Raw genomic sequence first — 12,426 nt, 5'->3', positions numbered from 1 at the left:
AGATTTTCCAGATTTCAGCAAGTCTCGATTGCCATAAAATTTAATTCTTCCCCTGTGGCTCCTTTACCCATATCCTACATTCTCAAAAAGTCTTCAGCTCTCAAATCAATTAACAAGCTTATTGATGATATTTACATAGTTGTCAGACCTTACCCCATTCATATGGAAGAGGAGCTCCCTCCTCAAGATAATGTGTTTAAATTACCTCAGAATCAAGTTGCCCGATGTTGTACAATCTTAGCAATAAAAAGCAGGCTCCTTTTACAGGCCACTAAGTAATAACCAACTTGTTGGATAATTTGACTTCCTAAGTAGAGAATTACTTCTAAGTCTAATATATATAGTACAGCTTTAAATTTTCATCTTGCATATATATAGAAGCTATTCCTCTGCTATATTATTTCTTTCCTTCAGCATGATGAGTGTTTGCAGCTGAACATATTTCACTTGTTGAAAATTATTGCTTCTGTGGGCATTAATTCATTTTAATGGGCCACTTCTGTTAAAGGTTAGGATCTCTGACTAAAACATGACTCGTGCCTAGTGAAAGAAAACCTTTGGAGTGTAACCATCATATTTTGAAGGTTCTTGAGTAATAAAAAATCTGATTACCTTTTTATTACTGGTTTGATTAAACAGGCGATCATAAGCTGAAATGAACATAGACGCAGCAAGTTATGCAATTTGAACAATGAGCAGATGGTGAACAGTACAATATTAATAAGATGGTGACTTGATTTGAGATTTGAAGATTTTGAGAATAGAGGACATGTGAAAAGGAGACACGGACTATAAGCCCATAGATATAGGAGCAGAGTTAGGCTATTTGGCCCATCAAGTCTGCTCGGCCATTTCACCATGGCTGATCCATTATTCCTCTCAGCCCCCCTTCTGCTTTCTCCCTGTATCCTTTCATGCCCTGTCCAAACAAGAATCTATCAACCTCTGCCTTAAATATTCATAAAGATTTAGCCTCCATTGCTGCCTGTGGCAATAATTCCACAGATTAACCTCATCCTGGCTAAAGAAATTCCTTCTCATCTCCATTCTAAATGGAAGCCCCTCTATTCTGAGGCTCTCTGATCCCAGACTTCCCACCATAGGAAACATCCTCTCTCCATTCACTCTATCGAGGCCTTTCACTATTTAACGGGTTGTAATTAGGTCCCCCTTAATTTTCCTGAATTCCAGTAAATACAGGCCCAGAGCCATCAAACGCTCTGTACAATCCTGGAATAATTTTTGTCCACCTCTTTTGAACCCTGTACAGTGTCAGCAAACCTTTTCTAAGATAAGGGGCCCAAAACTGCTTACAGTACTCCAAGTGAGGACACATCAGTGCTTCATAAAGCCTCAACATTACATCCTTGTTTTTATATTCTTCCACAGGGAAAGAATTAAATTTTAAGTCAATCACAACTTGCTGAGATCCAGAAAATCTTGTGGGAAGAAAAGCAACGCAGAATAAATTATATGCTGGAAAATGTCACATGATGCTGCTAAAAGGTTACCTCTGAACGACAGTGTATTTCACCTTCAGATACTTACTAGGACACTGGATAATTCCAGTTACTTGGTTTTGCTGTCCAGTCCAAATGAATTCACTTTCCTTATCTAACATGCTTTTTAGGAAGTTATGTAGAGCAGTAAGTAATCAGAAAACAAATGCATGCTCTTAGACATTTATAATCAATTTAAACAAAACAGATTTTAATTTCCAAGTGGTGCTCATAAAATTGTATAAAAATCATTACATTGCATGAATAGTTAATTGGTAAATTGGCTTATTATTGTTGAGTGTACCTATGCATAGCTTGAAAATTGTTTTGCATGCCACCAATACAGATGATTTTATTCTGACAATAAGGTCATACAAAGAATATAAAGTGGTACAGTTACAGAGAAAGTGCATTAAAGTGCAAGATCATAATTTTGTGAGGTACAGAGTCCATTTTATAATACTAGAGGGATAAAGATGGATTTCTTTACATCTCACAGATTATCTGAGACTGGAAGAGAATGGGCAAAATCAGAAATTGAGTCCTGAGTTATTTCCAGTAGTAATGAATGTCAGAAACAAAACTGACAAGATACAGATGAATACTTCATGACATGCATTAGGTGAGAAAGCCTCGAGATGTACATACAAGTAAAACAGAAAGACAGGCTTGAGAAATATTTAATACCACAAGAGAATAATTTTCAATTTGAAAGGGAAAACATTAGTCAAAGTGCAACAGATATGAAAAATATGACAAAACTTATAAGTGAGGATCTTTCATATACAAGCTCATTATATGTAAAATTGCTCAGAGATGCAATGATTTATAAAGGAAATTCATACAGGAAAAGTGAAAGTGAAAGTCAGGATGAATTCAGACAAGTGACAATGTTAAATGTAAATTGACCTTAAGATGTATGCCAGAACTCCTCATTTTAAGCAAAACATGCCAGCTGAATGAAACATTTTGGTATACTCTTCAAGAATCTGGCTTGAAAATTGTGCAAGTCATATTGAAAGTAGGTGCTCTTGTCAAATTAGGCAGAGTGGCAAATATAATACACAGGATATAATAAATTCAATGACTTCATATACTGGAAAGTGAACATGGTCGAACTAATGATTTGGAACATGGCAAGAATAAAGAACTGATGAAAAAAATTAATGATCAACTATAAATAAATACCTGAATAATGTTACTCTATTTATTTCTATGAGAACTTCTAAGAGAGGTAAAATTTAAATTTTTGATGTGGAATATCTTTCTTGATAGCAAAACTTGCTGCCTCTTTCTCAATAGCAAGGTTTCCCAACCCCAAACCTGGGGCAATATTGAATACACAACTACACCTGAGTTAATACTCAAAAAATTAGTTCTGCTACAGAACAACAAAAATGTGTGCCATTCAAATCCGATCTTTGCAATAGGTTGGGACTGATATATTTTAATTACACTTTAATCAAGTAAGGGAAAAGAAACTTTTAAATGCACATTTGCACAATAATTTGCTTGGAGTAAAATCCTGATTATCCTAGTCTTCAGTGTAAAATAGTCAGAGATAACTGGTCAATTGAAACTGAACTGTACAAATCTTCAGTATCATACTTCCAGACTATGCATGGCAATCAGACTGCTCAGCAGTTGTTGCCTTGTAACATGAATCAGCATGCTGGGTCAGTGCTGTAGGCATTCTTGGTGAACTCAGTTCAGTATCCTTCCACAGGACTTTCACAGAGTAGTAATACCCTATGACAGTCAAACAATTGACAACTAAAAGGTGAAGAGATAATGGTGAACAGTTCACCAGAAATCCCACTGAGGACAACCGGGTTGATTTAGAGTAAGATCTTAATGGGTCATGGGATTCTATTGATCTAAAATCTCTTCTGCTTTCATTGTAGCTCTTTAAATTCGAAGTCGTGTTTATTGTCGTCTGCGCAAGCATATGTGCGCACAAGTACAAAGAAAAACATATCTGCAGACACATAGCATCGTATAAGCACACAAATTAAGCATAAATTATACACAATTTAAACTGGAAAGAACATAATGTGCATATGAGTTCGTATGCACGTGAGTGCGTGGAGAACATGATATTCTGCAACTGCGGCCTTCCAGAGATGTCTTATTTAACTAATCGTCAATTTAATAATAATAATTGTAAATAGTTAGCTTTCAGAACTTATATTTTTAATTATATCCCCTCTCATTCTACTAAACTTTATGGAATACAAATCTAGTTATGTTATTTTCACTTCATAGTGAAGTCCTGCTATCCTAGGTCAGAGCCCGCTAAGCCTTCAATGCACCGCCACATGGACAAACGTGTCCTTCCTTAGAAAAGGACACCAAAAATACAGAGAGCTCTTAAGTAATGCACTCAGCAAGCCCCTTTATAATTACAGTATAAGCCTTGCTCCTGCAATCAATGAACAATTTGCCGCCTTAACTGCTTGTTGCAACTGCATGTTTGTTTTTGTGGTTATTATTAAGTTCTATATCTAACATCATTTAAATTGTACACTCTATTTCTCCTTCTTTTGAAGTTTATAGTTATTCATGTTATACCCTGTCTATCTACCTGTCATCTTGAAGCCTTTCTGCATTCTCCCCACAATCCCCCCCAATTTAGTGTTGTCAGCAAAATTGTGAAAAATTGCGTCTTATCCCCTCATCCAGATCATTGACAAATATTATGAATGCTCAGTCCCAAGCACTGGTCCATGTGGTATCCCATTTATTGCCTGCTATTCTGAAAAATGCTTATTTATTCCAACCATGGGGTAGAGAATTCCTTTCTAATTTCTATCAGATTTGCAGTTCCTTAACATTTGTGGAGGGCTTATGGAACATTCAGCTATGAAGGCACAAAAATTGCTCAGCTGTTTCACTGTTCCTCATTGTAAACTCCCCATTTTTGGTTCTAGAAAACTGAAATCTGAATGTACTAGACGTTATTGTACATTTTTGTTAAAGCTTTTGTAGTTCACTTTTAAATTAATTGCAAGTTTATTCTCAATTTGTATTTAATCAAAGAGTTCCTGAGAAAGGAATTATTTACCCCTCCATTGTTCTCTGGTGTACAGAATTCCTTCCTCTGTTCGGTGGAACGGAGAAACTCCTTCCTCAATGGCCTAGAGTAGAGAACTTCTTCCTTGTTTTAATGCTATAAGAAATTCCTTCCCCAGTTCTCTGGCATTGGAAATTCCCTGCTGAAATCAATTCAGCATTTGTTTATCCTTAGTTGTGGAGAATTTGTAACTACTTTTTTCAGAGAAAGAAAATCCCTTCTTACTTTGGGGTAGAAAATTCCTTCCTTGGTCTTCATGGGTAAATTCTTCCAAAAGATCCTGAAGTAAGACTTCCTTCTTCAATGCTCCAGGACTTAAATGCACTTGGGTAGAGAATTCTTTTATTAGAAAATTCCTTTTTTAATCATCTAGGAAAATATTTCCTCTTTAATTGAATGGAGTAGAGAATTCCTTCCCATTGTAACATCCCATCCTCAGTTTTTGTGGGCTAGCAAATTCCTTCTTCAGGAAATCTTTCTTCAGAATCCAGAACTGAGAGTTCATTCTTCATTCTTATGAAAAGTGGAATTAGAAATTTCTTCCTCTTTTCTCTGTAATAAGGATTTCTTAATTTCTCAGTATTCTGGTATAGGAATATATATCCTGAGTCCTTTAAGATAAGGTATGTGAGATTGAGAATTCTTTTCTCTCTCTTATAGGATATAAAGTTACTTCAACTATCTCTGGGGTATGGAACTCTCCAGGATGGGAAATTCCTTCCTCACCTCTCCTAGATAAGGAATTCCTTCCTCATTGTTCTAGAATAGAGAATTCCTTTCTCAGTCCTCTGCAGTAGAAATTTCCTTTCTCAGTGAACTTCTTTTAAAGCCCCCTTGGCTAGCAAAATTTTTCATTAGGAAACAAGCAAATCCAGGCATGAGACAAAGAAAATCTAATTGCTGAGGAATTCAACTGGTCAGGCAGATTCTGTGGAGGGAAAGGGATAGCTGTTATACTGGGTTGAAATACTGTTTCTTCACACATGCTACCTGGTCCTTTGACTCCTCCAGCAATTTGGACTTTGCTTTAAATTCCTGCACTTGTATTTTCTTGTGTCCTAGTATGAGAATGAAGAACTTTTTTTTAACCTGACAGATGAAATGTGTAATGAACATTGTGATATCTTCTTCATAACTATCTAAAGCTGAGAGATGGATCCCCGTTTGTAAGAGCTGAAAATGATATTTACTAGCAGATATACAAAGTATACAAAGCATTTTTGCTCCTGTATAGTGTACGTAACTCTACCAGTCAGGAATGAATTTACAAGCACTTTTTCCTTCCATTATTTGTTTAGTGTCCTTTAGCATCTTTAAGTCTGTGCTAATATTTACACTTATTTTATGTTACCTTGCTTGCCTCTGGCTTAATGCTTCAGTTACTTTGCGGTTTCATCAGCATTATATTGGGATGAGGATGGCCGTACAGATCTAAAGCTTTGAGTGAGCACATAGGTATGTAATTAGAGTGAATGGCGGTTTAAAGATGGGCTGGTAAGCCATCAATTATAGGAACTGGAGGTCTAAGGTAGCCTGTCCTGTGGCTGAGTGGGTGGGAGTCTGGAAAAGTGCTTTTTTTTTGTGGTTGTTGTCTTATTGTGTTGTTGTTTGTTCTGCTGAGCATTGAGGGCACATTATGTTGGTGCAAAAATGTGTGGCGACGTGTGCAGGCTGTCCTGGCTGTTAATGCAAATGAAATATTTCACTGTATGTTTTGTTGTACATGTGCTAAATAAATCTGAACCTGAACTCATTGCATCTCACTGCTTCCCACAAGAACGGAGTATTCTGTGCTCCATTTTCCCCACTGCAGCTGATTTCAATTTTCTTTTATAGCACCCTTGCATTTTCTTTATTCTTTCCACTGTTTTCCTTTCTTCAGCCTCTCCCCTCCACCTTCACTCTCTCCTTTACTTCTGTCACTCTACCATACTCTTCTTATCTCACTATAATCAAAATTCGAAGTATATAGATGATCAAAGTATGAATACAGTATACAACCTTGAGATTCATCTTTCTGCAGGCAGCCACAAAACAAAGAAACATGATGGAACCTGTTCAAAGAAGAACCCAACACAACCACATCAACAAACATTGAATGCGAGGGAAGGGGGGAATCATGTAAGCAATAGAAACTAAACTACTAACATTAACTGCAGAGTTCCCAAAACTGAGTCCTCAGCGCCGTGCTGATGACCGCATGCCACAACGGCAGAATTATTTCAGTACTAAAGCACCCAGGTCAAATCATGCAAACAGTTTTTTTAAAAAAAGAAAACAGGGAATATGAACTGTGGAGTCCCCAAATAAGTCCACAATTGTGGAGCATGTTCAGAAGACCAATGGTTGCAGGCTGGTGAACCCAGAGGCATGGGACCCAAGACAGCTGAACCTTACAGCTGCCAGCAACAGCGAGAGGGATTGATCAAACGCAGGCAGATGGCACTCCGTCTTTGACAATTTTAACGTTGCTCGACGTTTTAATCATTGAGGAGTAATGGAACCAACCATCATTATCTGCCATTAGGAATCAACACATCCACACTGAATCCCCCAGGAGATCACAGAAGTGCCAGATTGTTCAGTTAGCCCAAAAGTGCATTCTTAAAAGGGAAGTTACAGGCTTCAATTGATCGCAGTTCAGAAGAAATATATTTAGAAGAAGCAAAGTATCCAGTAGTTCGGTAAGCTGTCTGCAAAATGTCGCCATTGGTCACTGGCACCATCTTGTCAGACCACCTGCCCCTGCTTCTTTCCCTCTCCTCATTAAAAGTGTCCTGAAACTGTTCAGCTTAAATCAAACCATCATTTGGGTCTTTACAATCAGCACCTGTTTTATAGGAGTCGTTTTATTAGAGTCATTTTAAAATCATGAGCATCTACTTTAATTTATTGGTTTGGAATCCATGGTCCTTTAAAACTTACATTCTGAGAACTACTGTCCTTTTAGTTTTAGAGCTTGGGTTTATGACTACTTGTTTTAAATCTCTCTTCCCTTTCGCTCAGAAACCTTCCTCAAGAGAATATCGTCTTCTGCATCGGTATGATGTTTCTATTTGTCACCACCAGGACCCTTAGGCCCTTCAAATTAATGACATCTTTCTGCCATTGTCTCTTCTCCTGAAATATATTTCAATTTGACAAAAAGTGGATTAAGAAGTGCCATCCCAATGCTCTGGGCTTGATTCAAAAAATATTGAACAGCATCAGAAGCTGAGACCCATAAATAATTAGGGTCCATCTCAACTTCTCTGGGCATGTGGGAATAACTTCTTAAGAGAAATTAAGAGAAGTTCCTCCGTAACTTCCGCCACCTCCTACGGGATCCCACCACCAGCCACATCTTCCCCTCCCCCCCCCCCACTCTCGGCTTTCCGCAGGGATCGCTCCCTACGCGACTCCCTTGTCCATTCATCCCTCCCATCCCTCCCCACCGACCTCCCTCCGGGCACTCATCCCTGCAAACGGAAGAAGTGCTACACCTGCCCCCACATTTCTTCCCTCACCACCATCCCAGGCCCCAGACAGTCCTTTCAGGTGAGGCACCACTTCACCTGCGAGTCAACTGGGGTGATATACTGTATCCGGTGCTCTCGATGTGGCCACTTATACATTGGGGAGACCCGTCGCAGACTGTGAGACCGTTTTGCCGAACACCGGTGCTCGGTCTTCCAGCAGTGGCGGGATCTCCCTGTGGCCACACACTTCAATTCCACAGACCACTCCCACTCCGACATGTCTGTCCATGGCCTCCTCTACCGTCAAGATGAGGCCACATGCAGGTCGATGGAGCAATACCTTATCTCCCGCCTAGGTAGCCTCCTACCTGCCGGCATGAACATCCAACCCCCCGTTGATACCCCTGCCCCCCCTTATCCCCATCCATTATTTTAGTCTGGTTCTCTTTCTCTCTCTTTTTCCCCCCTCACTATAATCTCCCCCCAGCCCTACCTTTCTTTCTCTTTTATTTCCTATAATTCTCCACCTTCCCCCAGCCCATTTCCCTCCAGCCTATCACTTCCTAGCTCTCTAGTTTATCCCTTCCCCCAACTTCTTATCCCCCCTTGACCATCCCATGTTACTTCACTCTGATGAAGGGTTTCAGCCTGAAACGTTGTCACTACCTCCTCCCATAGATGCTGTCTGGCCTGCTGAGTTCTGCCAGCATTTTGTGTTTTTAAGAGAAATTCTTGTTGTCTTTGTGACCTCCTTATAATTGGATAGATGAAATTATTCCAATAATATACTATATACCAGCACAAACCTCTTACTTAAGCTGCAGAGTGAGGTTATTGATCTTTAAGACTGTGCTACATGAGTAGCATAATTGTATCGCCAAAATGACAGCCATCAGGGAATCAGTGATGAAACATCAATTGTAATTCATCAGCTATTTGGTTAATTAGAATTCACAGCATTCCTTTTGAGTAATTAACAAGTCAGCACTATTAATTAATTATACAATTAAGACATTTGGGCAGACTGGAAGATGCTATGAACCTGATCTGGAATCCTGATTGGTGCATTGTGGATTGGTGCAAGAGTTGACACAGTCAGTGTTCAACTATGTGCTTAACCTGGGCTAATATGTTATATTTAGGTGAGATTCCACTGGGAATTTCTGCTGAGATTAACTTTGCACTTTCCCCTCACATGCCGTCCTATGGTGTGACAAACACGACGGAGAGTAATTTGCATGTTAGTGGTGCCTGAGCCACATGCTGCCCTCTTGATCTTCACTTCAACGGAGGCCCTGTTTGGTTTTGCATTGGATTTTCGGATCCTCAGAAGGAAGGGGAAAGATAACGTGTTGGGTTGATCGTATGGTATAAATGCATGCCAGTCCTCATTGTATATGCAGGATCCACATGAGCCAGTAGTAAATTGATGCGAACAATTGATGGTGGGAAATATTGTTTAAATTTCCTTTTATTATTTTAAATGAATTTGCCAGTCTCCTCTTGAAAATAATAATGTATTTTTTTTCCAGACCTATAAGTGTTAAAACATAATATTGATTGAAGATAGATGGGGGAAGTGCCAAAAGCTAATTCTACCTTCTCAGCCTGAGAGATGGAGGGCAGTTTATTATGACAGGATTTAAGAATAAGGATTAACAGAGAAAAGGGACTAGGCGGTGGGAGATAATTCCATGAAGGACACTCATCATAATAATCTTCCTTTCCTATTATTTAGGCATGGAAGATTCTCAGAGGAGAGGAATATTCAGCCATTTTCAAAGATAAGAAATTGAAATAGTCTGTGGAACCAATTGATAGCAATATGTGAAGTGTCTGGGCTCACCTGCTGATAACCAAACCTTAGTGTCTTCCAGAATGGTCATTTTCCACATTGTCTATCTCACTTAGGGCTTACTGATTTTTCACAGTCAACTTTTGGCATATGAGCTGCATGTTAGCATTCGCAATAAATGCATGTGCAATCCTGTTTAGATCTGTGATTGGAGCAGCATGTGCAGCCACGTTTTATCGATACGCATGCTAAAGCAAACTCAGTAATGATGAACTTGGTTTCCATGTTCTTCCTTTATTCCGTATTTAACTGATAGATATGAAATGCAAATCTATTGCTTCACATCTTCATCTGTAATTGACTTACCTCAAGTAAAACTGTCACATTCATCATTAATTGAATTTTGAAGCAATCTAAATGATCAGGTTCCAATTAGGAAAGAAATAAACTGAAATACTCAAAGCATTGAGAAAAATGTTTCTGCCGACATTTTATTGTAATATGGAATGTGTTGTACTTACACTTTGAGTTGGATGTGCAAGACACAAGGCACTGTTGATGAATCCCTCATATTGTGTAATAGCACAACACAATGCAGTATTTTCTGTCAGGATTGGTCTGCACTATGTGATGTTAAGATATAGCTAAAATTACTTGCATTCCTATTTGTTTTTTCTGTTAAATCTCCTGAAGCCTAGATTTTCTTTAAATAATTTATGGATCTTTCAGTTAAATCTAATTGTGTTCTACAACTTCTTTTCTTTAATTTAATGGTTCAGCCTCCTGTTTTTCTTTGGACTGATGTTTCTTTCTCTTTAATGCATCGTCACTGCGCTATGTTCATCAAAACTTCCTTCCACTTCTTTTCCTTTGATGGAATTCTTTTTATTTACTGACAAGTTTTGTATTGCAGAATAACACATTAATGAGCTGTATAATAATAGAAACTTACAGAGAAGCTGAATACAAAAGCAAAAAAATTACTTGAACTAATATAACGTTTCAGGCACAGTGAAATCTACTAAGGCTCTTTACTGGACTACAATCAAACAAAATTTGACACTAAACCATATAAGAAGGCTTTAGAGTAGATTAGCAACATTCAATGATAGTTTCGAAAACAAGCATGTGAAGTTCAATATCACGGCACTAATTAAACAGGAAGCAATGCCAGTCTGGAAGCTAAGAGTTCATGCAACTCAGAACATGAGCAAGGGAGTATTAGAGAACCTAAAACTAAGGGAATTAACACCAAAAAATTCTTACCAGAGGTGCACGAAAGCAGTCTGGCCTACAGCTAATAAAGTTCCTGAGGGTTTCTGAGCTGGAGAATCGGAAATTAGGAGGCTCCCATCTTGTATCCCTTTTGAGCAGAGCTTGCTGGTCAGGGAGTGTAGGTAGAAGAAGCCCCAATGCATAATAATATCCCTGGTAAAGGCTAAATTGTCCTTTTTGTATAAAAGAGGTAAGAGAAAAAAGTCAGTTGTTTTCAGTGAAACCCTCCAAATTCATCGAAAGGATAAATGAATTCATGTCAATCTTCTCCTCTGGACTGACATTCCAAGCACCTGGTCCATTAGTTACACAGAGTCAGCAATGTTGAGCAGGTCATATCGTTGGCATGCCCAAACCAGATTCTCTATTCTGAGCTATGTTACAGGGAGAGGTTGTCAGTGGAGAGAGAAAAAGATTCAGAGTTTCAAAGATTTGAAGTCTCATTAGAGAAACGGCACATCTTACCTCTTGTGCTTTCGATGTGGAGGCTGCATGTTCTCCACATGTCAGCGAGGACTTTCCCCCGATACCAAAAGGCGTGCTGGCACTTTATCTTGCTTCATCTTACCGTAAGCAGTCTCCGCTGAGGGTGAGTGGCAGAACAGCTGGCTGGAGTTAATAGGCTTACTATACTGGAATATAATGTAGGGAAGTGTTTGGTCATGCACTTCAGCAGAAGGAATAAAGGCATAAACTATTTTCGAACCGGGAGTGAATTTAGAAATCAGAAGTGCTAAGGGACCTGGGAGTCCTAGTGCAGGATTCCCTACAAGTGACTTGTAGGTTGAGTTGTCGTAAGGAAGGCAAACGCAATGTTAGCATTTGTTTTGTGAGGCTACAATATAAAACCAAGGGTGCGATACTGAGCCTTTATAAGGCATAGATCCGACCGTACTTGTAATATTGTAAACAGATTTGGGCTCTGTACCTTAGAAAGGATGTGCTGGCATTTCAGAAGGCCCAGATGAGGCTTACACAAATGAAGAGGTACTCGCTGGAATTCAGAAGATCGAGGAGGGAATCTCATCGAAACCTACCGAGTACTGAAAGACCTGGATAGAGTGGATACTGAGATGACTTTTTTAATAATGAAAGAGTTTAGGACCAGAGGGCACAGCCTCAGAGAAGGACCTCCCTTTAGAACGGAGACAAGGAGGATGGTCAGAGGGTGGTGAATCTGTGGAATTCAGTTATGAAGGCAAACTTATTTGGTTTATTTAAAGCGAAGGTTGATAGACTCTGAATTAATCATGGTCATCATTATGCGCCGTGTCATATGAAATGGGCGATCATGGTCTATGACCATGATTGTTCTTGATAAATTTT

This window comes from Hypanus sabinus, chromosome 8, assembly GCF_030144855.1.
Source record: "Hypanus sabinus isolate sHypSab1 chromosome 8, sHypSab1.hap1, whole genome shotgun sequence".
In the NCBI taxonomy this organism is placed as follows: Eukaryota; Metazoa; Chordata; class Chondrichthyes; order Myliobatiformes; family Dasyatidae; genus Hypanus; species Hypanus sabinus.
Note: the sequence above shows the minus strand (reverse complement) of the source record.